Source organism: Alexandromys fortis, unplaced genomic scaffold (assembly GCF_014885135.2).
Source record: "Alexandromys fortis isolate MF-2015 unplaced genomic scaffold, M_Fortis_MF-2015_v1.1 scaffold_294, whole genome shotgun sequence".
In the NCBI taxonomy this organism is placed as follows: domain Eukaryota; kingdom Metazoa; phylum Chordata; class Mammalia; order Rodentia; family Cricetidae; genus Alexandromys; species Alexandromys fortis.
The window spans coordinates 1,127,339-1,139,803 of NW_026068192.1; the positions used below are offsets into that span (position 1 = coordinate 1,127,339).

At 40.4% G+C, this 12,465-nt stretch overlaps 1 pseudogene; it reads left to right on the forward strand.

The window, feature by feature from the left end:
• The first annotated feature begins 541 nt into the window (after positions 1–541).
• Positions 542–1,778, forward strand: LOC126492909 (argininosuccinate synthase-like; annotated as a pseudogene).
• Positions 1,779–12,465: the final 10,687 nt, after the last annotated feature.

Sequence of the window (12,465 nt, forward strand, 5' to 3'; positions counted from 1 at the left end):
TAATAAAATCCATGTGTTAGGTGTCAGTGCCCACAGTTGGCTATTTCTAGATTAAGTTGAAAGTTGCTAGTAGTTTCTGGAGTCACTTTATCCAGGAAAAAAATTGCCCATCATTGCATTTCAGCTGCTTTTTAATTTATACTTAATAAAATATGGAAACAGTTATTTTGATTTTGTTCTAAATCATTCAGAAAGTCTGACCATTGATAAATATACCCCTCATCTTACAGCAAAGAATCCTGATTGACAGTGCATGGACGTTATTTCAGAGATCCAGAGCTGATCAATGAAGAGAACAAGTGCCCAGTCCTAATCCGTATCTCTAGACTGCTACATCTAGATGAAAGGCTCAGGGAACATCATGGAAGAAGAGGAAGAAAATATTCAGCAGTAGAGTATCAAGACATTTTCGGTAAGATTCCATGACTTCACCCTGCTCCACCATCTGCCACTGCTGCCTGGATTCTCAGAGTGGTTCACCAGAACAGGGAGACAGACCGCAGACTCCATCCAGGAAACTTTACCTACAATGGCAAACTAAATGTCCAGCAAGGGCTCCGTGGTTCTGGCCTACAGTGGTGGCCTGGACACCTCCTGTATCCTTGTGTGGCTGAAGGAAGAAGGCTACGATGTCATCGCTTACCTGGCCAACATTGGCCAGAAGGAAGACTTTGAGGAAGCCAGGAAGAAGGGCCTGAAGCTTGGGGCCAAAAAGGTGTGAAGCACTGAAGGTGTGAGCAAGGAGTTTGTGAAGGAGTTCATCTGGCCTCCTGTCCAGTCCAGTGCGCTCTATGAAGACCGCTATCTCCTTGGTACCTCTCTGGCCAGGCCTTGCATAGCCGGCAAACAGGTGGAAATCGTCCAGCGCAAGGGGGCCACGCATGTGTCTTACTGCGCCACGGGAAAGGGGAACGATCAGGTCCGCTTTGAGCTCACCTGCTACTCACTGGCACCCCAGATTAAGGCCATCGCTCCCTGGAGGATGCCTGAGTTTTACAACCGGTTCAAGTCCCGAAATGATTTGATGGAGTATGCCAAGCAACATGGAATTCACATCCCTGTCACACCCAAGAGCCTCTAGGGTATGGATGAGAACCTAATGCATATCGGCTATGAGGCTGGAATCCTGGAGAGGCCCAAGAATCAAGCACCTCCAAGTCTCTACACAAAGACTTAGGACCCTGAAAAAGCACCCAACAGCCCAGATGTCCTTGAGATAGGATTTTAAAAAGGGGTCCCTGTGAAGGTGACAAACATCAAAGATGGCACTACCCATCGCACTTCCTTGGAGCTCTTCATGTACCTGAATGAAGTTAATGGGCAAGCATGGAGTGGGTCGCAATGACATCGTGGAGAACCGCTTCATTGGAATGAAATCCCAGGGTATGTATGAGACCCCAGCAGGGATCATCCTTTACCACGCTCATTTAGACAAAGAGGCCTTCACCATGGATCGGGAAGTATGCAAAATCAAGCAGGGCCTGGGCCTCAAATTCGCAGAGCTTGTATACACGGGTTTCTGGCACAGCCCGGAGTGTGAATTTGTCTGCCACTGCATCGCCAAGTCCCAGGAGCGGGTGGAAGGGAAGGTGCAGGTGTCCATCTTCAAGGGCCAGGTGTATATACTTGGCCAGGTGTCTCCACTCTTGCTGTACAATGAAGAGCTCGTGAGCATGAACGTGCAGGGCGATTATGAGCCCATTGATGCTACTTGCTTCATCAACATCAAGTCGCTCAGGCTGAGGGAATACCATCGCCTTCAGAGCAAGGTCACCTGACAAATAGATCTTGACAAAGAGGAGCTGGCCTCCTCACTGTGCAGCGCTCCCAGGCTTCAGTGCTAATTGTTGTGATAAATTTGTAACTGTAGCTTGTTCTCCCACCACCTGACTGGGACTGCTGTGTGCCCCCCCACCCCCACCCCAGGCTTTGTTCCCTAGTCCCCTATAGCCTACAAAAGTGGACAATGAAGGCTACTGAGACCTCAAGAACAATGGCAATGGGTTTTTGATCCTGCTGTACCTATTGGTTTCGTGGGAGCCTAGACAGTTTCGTGGATGCTCTCCTTACTAGACCTGGATGGAGGTGGGTGGTCCTTGGACTTCCCACAGGGCAGGGAACCCTGATTGCTCTTTGGGCTGACGAGGGAGGGGGACTTGATTGGGGGAGGGGGAGGGAAAGGGGAGGCGGCGGTGGGGAAGAGACAGAAATCTTTAATAAATAAATAAATAAATAAATATAAAAAAAATGGTCATCCAAGGGAAGGGGAGAGTGAGGGCAGCTGCAGAGAGTATAAAATGACAATTAAAAGAAGCCACATTAAAAATAAAAATAAAAAAAAAGATTCCATGCCTTCTACACATAAAAGGGAAGGTCCATTTAATCTCAGCAATATATTTGATTAAACAAGACCTGAACTGTGGCATTAACAGTAACCATCCCAGGGAGAAATTTCACAGGGCCTAATTCATAGATGAAAAACTATGGATGGTTAATTGATGCTAAAAGAAAGGCGAATGGGTTGTCATGAGGGATAAGCCTCTGGATATAATAAACACAAGGACATAGGAGCCGTGAACTCAGGAAGCTGTGTTCTGTGTGTTGCTTGTGAGTCACTGTTTAAGTTTAGTGTGATGATACTAATTATATTAGAAATGGTCTGTGGAGTTTAGGAGGAGCAGAAAATGGAGGAGTGAAAATAACGTCAGAATAGCAACTATGTACCACATAATCATATTTAAAATAAATTGTTGTGAAGATGAAATAATCTACACAGTGTTTTAAGAATGTAGTTTTACTTTAGATGGGGAAGCAAAAATAAGATCGTCTTTACAATCTAAATTTCTGGTCTGTGTTGCAGGATGACCCCAAAACCACTCTCTTGCCTAAAGAGATAATGTGTTTTACTTTACAAAGGGATAAAAAAAAACATCACTTACTGTCTCCTGTTTGCTAAGGCAAAAGTGACATGTAGTATACACCTCAAGTTCATATTTTCTTTTATCATAAACATTCCAGGTGTCACATTACAATCTTTAATTATTTTTTTCCCTGTGTTAGCCTCTTTGATGCGTTCACAAACCCAAGAGATTGCACCTACATGAATGACCTATTATTCAAAATGACTCCCTCTCTGTCCTGTTCACCACACAAGACTGAATCTGGAACTTTGGCAGTTATATATCCAGGATTCTAGTTGGAACAATATCCACACCTGGTAATTGAAATCTGCACATATTCACAATAATAAGAAACTTGGACACACTATTTTGGCTCTACAATGACAAGAAAAAATTTGCCCACTCTGTTCAGAGAGTTCATTTAGCTCTAAATACCTCTACAGCAAATGGAAGTACTGAGTGAGTTAGAGGGATTGGAGGAAATAAAGAGAGAGAGAGAGAGAGAGAGAGAGAGAGAGAGAGAGAGAGAGAGAGGAAGGAAGGAAGAAACAAAGAAAGAAAAGAATCAGTCTGATATCTTTGAGCTCACATTTCAATGTACAACTATAATTCTGTAATTGTAGGAACTCTGAAGATCTCGAATATTACAGTACTCATTTCTAGGTTGTTCTAGATTTTCATTACCAACTCAATAGTATTTACCAGTGCTCTTCTCTGCTTTTATGTGTCTACTTTAAAATTATTCATAAAGCTGTTCTGTAATATTTCTATAAAACTTTTTTTCTTTTTCTTTTCTTCGTTCTTTCTTTTTTTGTTTTTGTTTGTTTGTTTGTTTGTTTGTTTTTTGAGACAGGGTTTCTCTGTAGCCTTTTGGCACCTGTCCCAGAACTAGCTCTTGTAGACCAGGCTGGCCTCGAACTCCCAGAGATCTGCCTGCCTCTGCCTCCCAAGTGCTGGGATTAAAGGTGTGCGCCACCACTACCTGGCTTTTTTTGTTGTTGTTTGTTTGTTTGTTTGTTTGTTTGTTTTGTTTTTTGAGACAGGGTTTCTCTGTAGCTTTGGAGTTTGGAGCCTGTCCTGGAACTAGCTCTTGAAGACCAGGTTGGCCTCAGACTCACAGAGACTACAGTCAGTGACGAGGATTTTTTTAGACAGACTTTCTCTAGACTGCCATCGCTGAAATAACGACATGCAGACTTCTTGCTAATTTTCAAAGCTTGACTTTATCTTACGCTTGTTTTCAACTAGCTCGTATACATTAAATAGGCCTTTTATATTAATCTCCATTCTGCCACATGGCTCATATTTTGTACTTGCTTCATGTGTTGCTGGAGAATTCCCATCCATTCTGATTGCTTCCCAGACTTCTTATCTCATTCTAGTAGTACCACCTACATTCTAATAACTAGGTGTTGGGCATTAAGTTCTTTAATAAATGAACAGAAAGTGCCTTGGTAGAGACATAGCTATACAATGTACAAAAAGATTCTTTCACAACATTGTTGCTCTTTAGTCTATATAAAAATGAAAGGGTTTAACTCTAATACAGTGAATATATACAATAAGAAAAGCTATCCAATAGAAATCATATTCACAATGTCCAGTCAATTTGTATTTGGCAAATTTAGAGAAAGTACTCTATTATTTATCCTATCTTTCTGAATCCAAAGTTTTAAACCTAAGCTACTTTCTATGATAGCTTGCACTACTGGACTAAAAGTAGCCTCTTAGAGATTAGAATATTTTCTTAGATAATCAACTAAAGTTTTTGTGTCTCAACATTTATAATCTTCAAATCCCTTTATCACATTAAAATCAAACTCCATATGGAGATTCTTCACTGCCAATCATCTTCTCTGAAGTAGAGTGTTACTGCCAGGAGAAAATGCATCTCACTGTCACAAATGTATTATCTTTTTCTTTATTGAGCTCTACATTTTTCTCTGCTCCCCTCCCTGCCTCTCCCCTCCTCTTCAAACAAAGATCCTACCTGGATTTAGATCAGAAAGTTCTTCCCTTTCAAGGTTATTGTCTACAGGTGTGGCTAATATCCAGACCTTGTATTTCAGGTATAGAAAAGTAGAACTGTTTCTACCTCAAACAAAAGTCTAAGGATACAACTAAGTTCTTATTCTTTTAGGGAGGTAACACTGGATGCTACCCAGGGAGTGATTTGCCTAGAGAATGTTTTGGTCTTTGGTGTAAGCATTGTCTTTTTCTAGCAACAGAAAGTTTAAGAATGTAACCCACAATCTTCAACTGGCCTGTTAATTTCCTTGTATAATAGCAATACAATTTTTATTTTATTTCTATCTTTTGTCACCAGGGTATTTTAAACAAATGGAAATTAAATGGGGGGCAGTTTCAGTATTCAGGGGAACCACTTCCCAGCATTATCCTATATTTTCTGTTTTATTATTTTCACTCTTCTCTTCATTCACTTTACTTATTTTTCTAATCCCCATGTTCCATGTCTAGATAGGCAATCTTCAGCCACTTACAGGATCTGAAGAAAATGGCACTTAAATAACTTAAGGTTCTGTTGACATGAAACATGATTGCTCCTGACAACACCAATATATTCTGGAGAGAATGTTGAGCACTGAAGACCTCCTCTTGGAGTTTGCTTTCTTCTTGGCATAACTGGACTTTGGGCAAGGAACTGCCCATGTCTCAACCATTTACAAGATAAATGGTATCTGGAAATGGATAATCAGGACTGTCAAACCTTGCCAAGACAGAGTAAGACAGTTTTGAAAAACTCTTGCCTCTGAAAATGGTCTGTCAGTTACACTAGGCCTTAGCTAAAGTTGGATGCTTCAACGTTACAAAATGAGACTTTGGATGATTGCTTAGGTAGCTAATTGTCTTCGTCATATATTGCTCACTTTGGAAGCTACTTGATTGTACTTCCTGCCTGCTCAAGTAATATTATCTCCCTTCTCAAGTCTTCAATGGGGTTGAAGATTAGATAGTTGTAGTTATTGTACTTTTATGATCTAGGCAAGTCATTTCCTATATAAGACTTAGACTCCATAGGGTAGAATGTTTATTAAAACATTAAACATAAGTTCCTTGCTTAATATTGTATATGTAAATTATAATTCTGTTCCTGTTCATGCAAAAGATTGTTATCTAGGACAGTGATCTATAGATTTTCCCCTTAAATAAATAACCCTTTTTATTATTCATAATTCTGAGCTGGTGTGGAATTGTGACTTGTGTCATCAATCTTCTATTTTCTGTTTTATTATTTTCACTCATGTCTTTGTTCTCATTATTTATTTTTTAATCCCCATACCTTTTTACTGATAGGAGTCATTTTTATTGAAGCTGGTCTCCAACAGTCACCCCCTCCTGATGGTTTTAGTGGAGAATTCTACCAAACCATCCAAAAAAAGCTTATACCTATACTCCTTAATGTGTTCCACATAATAGAAACAGAAGAGTCATTGCCAAACACTTTTTATGAAGCTACAGTTATCCTGATACCAAAACCACACAAAGGCTCAAACAAGAAAGAGAATTACAGACCAATCTCTCTCATGAACATTGATGCAAAAATTCTCAATAAAATACTGGCAAACAGAATCCATGAACATATCAAAAAAATCAATCATTATGATTATTTAGGCTTCATTCCAGAGATGCAGAGCTGCTTCAACAACCGAAACTCCATCAATGTAATCCATCATATAAATAAACTGAAAGCAAAAAATAAAAAAAAAAACACACGATCATTTCATTAGATGCTGAAAAATCATTTGAGAAAATTCAACACCCCTTTATGATAAAGGTCTTAAAGTGATTAGGGTTACAAGGATCATATCTAAATATAATAAAGCAATATACAGCAAGCTGACAGCCAAAATTAAATTAAATGGAGAGAAACTCAAAGCAATTCCACTAAAATCAGGAACAAGACAAGGCTCTCTCCATATCTCTTCAACATAAATCTTGAAGTTCTAGCAATAACAATAAGACAACATAAGGAGATCAAGGGCATTCCAATTGGAAAGGAAGAAGTCAAACTTTCGTTATTTGTTGATGATATGATAGTGTACATAGGTGACCCCAAAAACTCTACCAAAGAACTCCAATAGATGATAAATACCTTCAGTGATGTGGCAGGATACAAGATCAACTCCAAAAATTAGTACCCCTTTTATACACAGTGGTTAAAGACGCAGAGAGGGAAATCAGAGAAACATCACCTTTCATGATAGTCACAAATAGCATAAAGTATCCTGGGGTAATACTAACCAAGGAAGTGAAATATCTATTTGACAAGAACTTAAAGATAGAAATTGAAGAGGATATCAGAAAATGGAAGGATCTCCTATGCTCTTGGATTGGTAGGATCAACATAGTAAAAATGGCAATTCTACCAAAGGCAATCTATAGATTCAATGCAATCCCCATCAAAATCCCAACAAAATTCTTCACAGACCTTGAGAGAACAATAATCAACTTTGTATGGGAAAACAAAAATCCTAGGATAGCCAAAACAATCTTATACAGTAAAGGAACCTCCCAGAGGCATTAGCACCCCTGACATCAAACTCTATTACAGAGCTACAATAATGAAAACAGCTTGGTATTGGCATAAAAACAGAGATATTGACCAATGGAATTGAACCAAAGATCCTTATATTAATCCACAAACCTATGAACACCTGATTTTTGACAAAGAAGCTAAAATTTTACAATGGAAGAAAGAAAACATCTTTAACAAAAGGTGCTAGCATAACTGGATGTCAACCTGTAGAGGAATGAAAATACATCCATATCTATCACCATGCATAAAACTCAAGTCCAAATGGATTAAAGACCTAAATATAAATCTGACCACACTGAACCTGATAGAGGAGAAAGTGGAAAGTAACATTCAATGCATGGGCACAGGAGACTAGACTACTTCCTACATATAACCCCAGTGAGAATAGGAGCATTAATAAATAAATGGGACCTCCTGAAACTTTGCTTTTGTAAAGCAAAGGACACAGTCAATAAGACAAAAAGGCCCACATCAGACAAAGATCTGATCTCCAAAATACATAAAGAACTCAAGAAACTAGACATTAAAATTTTAAATTATCCAATTAAAATGAGGTACTGAACTGAACAGAGAATTTTCAACAGAAGAATTTCAAATGGCCAAAAGATACTTAAGGACCTGTTCAACTTCCTTAGCTATCAGGGAAATGCAAATCAAACAACTCTGAAATACCATCTTATCCCTGTCAGAATGGCTAATATCAAAACACCAATGATAACCAATGCTGGAGAGGATGTTGAATAAGGGGAACACTTATCCCTTGTTGGTGGGAATGCAAACTTGTGCAACCACTTTAGAAATCAGTGTGGCAGTTTCTCAGAAAATTGGGAGTCAACCTACCTTGGGATCCATCAATACCAGTCTTGGGAATATACCCAAGAGATGCCCAATCAAACTACAAAAGCATTCATTCAACTATGTTTATAGCAGCATTATTTGTAATAGCAAATTTGCAATAATTTGGAAACAACCTAGATGCCCCTCAATGGAAGAATGGATAAAGAAACTGTGACACATCTACACATTAGAGTACTACACAGCATTGAAAAACAATGGCATCTTGAATTTTGCATGCAAATGGATGGAAATAGAAAACAGTATCCTGAATGAGATAACCCCAAAGTTATGATTATGGTATGTACTCATTCATTAGTGTATTCTAACCATAAACAAAGGACATTGAGCCTATTGTTCACTGCCAGAAACAAAGACCAGTATTTTGAGATTTCTATTTTGTTGACAGCCATCTTAAGCTCACAAGTTAAGTAAAATATTTACCTCTATCCCCTCTGCATGGCCTAGGAAATCAATCTGGTATTTTATCTCCTAGTGAGACCTGCAGGCACCAGGCTTCAGAAACAAATAGCATCTCCTTTGTTAATCAACAATCACAGACCCTCATTATTTATCTATCAACTAGCCATGTCTCTGGACTTGAATTCCAGCAGACCTGACACACCTCCCATCCCCTTTGCCCATTCACTATATAACAGCTTCTGAGAATTAATAAAGCACAGTTTGATCAGATATCTTGTCTTGTCATCATTTCTCGTGTCTCTTGGTCCCTTCATTCTTCTTCCTCCTCTAGGTTTATCAGGGACCCCCATACATAGCCTGCTGGCCAGGATATATGGCACCCAAAATGGGGCTCAAACCCATGACCCTGAGATTAAGAGTCTCCTCCTCTAGCGATTGAGCTAGCTGGGCACCGTGGCACACACCTGTAGTCCTAGCTACTTGGGAGGCTGAGACAGAGAGATTGCTTGATTCCAGGAGTACTTGACTATAGTGTGCTATGCCAATCAGGTGTCCACACTAAGTTTGGCATTAATATGGTGACCTCCTGGGAGTGGGGGACTACCAGGTTGCCTAAGTTTATGATCCTAGAGCACCTAAGTTATTAGGTAAACCCAAAGAAAGAGCATATATAGATCCTCCTGGAAATTGGAAGCAGACAAGATTGTCAGGCAAAAATTGGGAGCATGAGGGTAGTTTGGGGTCGGGGAAAAGCAAAAAGGGGATAGAGAAGGGAGAAGGGAAGGGTCGTGGAGAGCTTGGGCAAGTGGGATGGTTGAGATGGAGGAAGGATGGATATGAGAGCAAGAAAGAAGATATCTCAATTAAGGGGGACATTGTGGGGTTGGCAAGAGGCTTGACTCTAGAGGGGGTCCCAGATGTCCACAGGGATGTCTCCAGCTAGGAACCTAGGCAGTGGAGGAGAGGGTGACAGAACTGGCCTTGTCCAGTAGTCAGACTGATGACTATCTTGAATATCACCATAGAACCTTCATCCAGGGACAGATGGAGATAGAGACAGAGACCCACATAGTAGTGCTGGACTAAGCTCCCAAGGTCCAGTTGAAGAGCAGAAGGAAGGAGAATATGTCTAAGACAGTCAGGTACCTGAGGGGTTGATCGACCCACTGAGACAGTATGCCTGAACTAAGGGGAGCTCACCAAAGCCAGCTGGACTGGGACTGAATGAGCATGGGATCAAACTGGACCCGCTGAATGTGGCTGGCTCTTGGATTAGACTGAGAAGCCAATGATAATGGTACTGATATTTGTCTCTACTGCATGTACTGGCTTTTTTGGGATCATATTCTATTTGGATGCACACCTTCCTAAGCCTGGATGGAGTGGGGGAGGGTCGTGGACTTCCCACAGGGCAGCATACACTGTCCTCTCTTAGGAGTGGAGGGGGAGAGGGAAAGAAGTGGGGGGCAGGTGAGAAGTGGGAGGAGAGGAGAAAGTGGAAGTTTTGATTCCTATTATTTATAAAGTAATAATAATAAAAAAGAAAAAGACAAGATGTCCTGAGTAAATTGGGAGTACAGGAACCTTGGGGGAGAGCTGAAGGGGAGAGGGGAGTCATAGGGAGGGGAGCAGAGAAATATGTAGAGCTCAATAAAAAATAAACAAAAAACTGGAAAAAATAAAATATATGAATTCCATTCCTTTTAGTCTTCATTCAAGGTCTTCTCCTATAAGTCATTACAGATTGCTCTAGCCTCACTATGGCAACCCTTTATTTTATTGTTTCTCGTCATGGGTAGTCCTTGCATACTAGCTAATACCAGGAAAACTAAGTAGCTTCTAGTCATGCTACAATAGCAATCTGTTTTGTACTCTTGTATTCATTCATATTTTTGTCTTGACTATTGTGATATTTTTACTTTGCTTATCTTGTAAATAGCAACTTTTCATCTGAGCTTTCTTGGATACTTTTGTTAACCAGGTCACAAGTCTGTTGCAGAAATTATAGTTTATTGTTCTTAGCTGTATGACTCTTTTTGCTGGACTAGATTTTTTTAAAAATAAAGTCATATGTTATGGGTGAATTTCTATTTTTGGTGTGATCCATGACATAGGACGTTTAATGAACAGCTGTTGAATTAAAGTCTGGATGTTCTCTCTAGAAAAGAGAAGGGAGCACCAACTGCGGCGATGAAGTCTGTACCGCGGATTCCGAAGGGCGCTGTGAAGGTTCTTCTCAGAGTCGTCAGTGTGTAAATACTGTGCTCCCAAGGTCTCGCTACAGTCATACTAGCATCTTGGACTCCATGCACAGAACTTGGCAGTTTTGAATACCTACTTGTGATTGAAAAATGACAAGCAAATTTATGGTCCCAAATTGTGATTTCGGTATCTAAAAGCCACTGTCTCACCTGTGTGCCCCTCTCTTTCTACACTCCACACCTGGATGTTGGACCCCTGTTACTGTTCCATGAGATTTTATTGAAATAAAGAAAGAACTTAGTATACACTAAAAAAAAAAAAAGCCATGTAGTTGTACTGAAGACAGATGCTGAAAGTTTGTGGTAAGCCACTGCCACATGGCAATAAACAGATTAATGGAGCTGATTTAAATTAAGATTTAATAGTTAGCCAGTAAGAAGCTAGAGCTAATGAACCAAGCAGTGATTAAATAATACAGCTTGGTGTGATTACTTCTTGAGTCTGGGCAGCTGGGAAACAGACAAGCAGACTCCCTTGCAACAATTGATGCCCAGATGGCCAAGTAAAATCCACTTAAAACCTGAGAGGGCTTGGAAATGAATTCTAGATTAAAAAAAAAAAAGTTTAGCTGCATTTATTTATTTTCTCGAATGGGCTTTTCTTTCTGGTGGCATGGTGAAGCTCCTTTAAGAGAGCTTTTCCTGATTCAGCAGTAACAGAAAAGCCATGGCTTTGAAATGACAGCTTTCTGGGCTGTGCTGCCAGCATGACCTCTGGCTCTTTCAGGAGACCAAGCATTTAAATGGGATTTGTGAGCAAACGTGCTATGGCTTGCTTGGTGGAAACATGGACCAGCTCTGTGCCTAAAGATGGGGCAATGTGCATGGCTCTTAGAGGCAGTGAGCAGCTCTGCCATGCTGAGCTGGGTGGGGCAAGCAGACAGTGTCATATTTCCCCTAGCAATGACTCAGTTTAAGTTTTTATTTTTTTATTTATTTATTAAAGATTTCTGTCTCCTCCCCACCACCGCCTCCCATTTCCCCCCCCCTCCCCCAATCAAGTCCTCCTCCCTTGTCAGCCCGAAGAGCAATCAGGGTTCTCTGACCCGTGGGAAGTCCAAGGACCACCCACGTCCATCCAGGTCTAGTAAGGTGAGCATCCAAACTGCCTAGGCTCTCACAAAGCCAGTACATGCAGTAGTATCAAAACCCAGTGCCGAATTTCCTGAGAAACCGAAACACTGATTTCCAAAGTGGTTGCACAAGATTGCATTCCCACCAGCAATGGATGAGGGTACACCTTCCTCCACAACCTCTCCAGCAAAGGCTATCATCGGTGCTTTTGATTTTAGCCATTCTGACAGGTGTAAGATGATATCTCAAAGTTGTTTTGATTTGCATTTCCCTGATTGCTAATGAGGTTGAGCATGACCTTAGGTGTCTTTTGGCCATTTGAACTTCTTCTTTTGAGAATTCTCTGTTCAGTTCAGTGCCCCATTTTTTAATTGGGTTAATTAGCATTTTAAAGTCTAGTTTCTTGAGTTCTCTA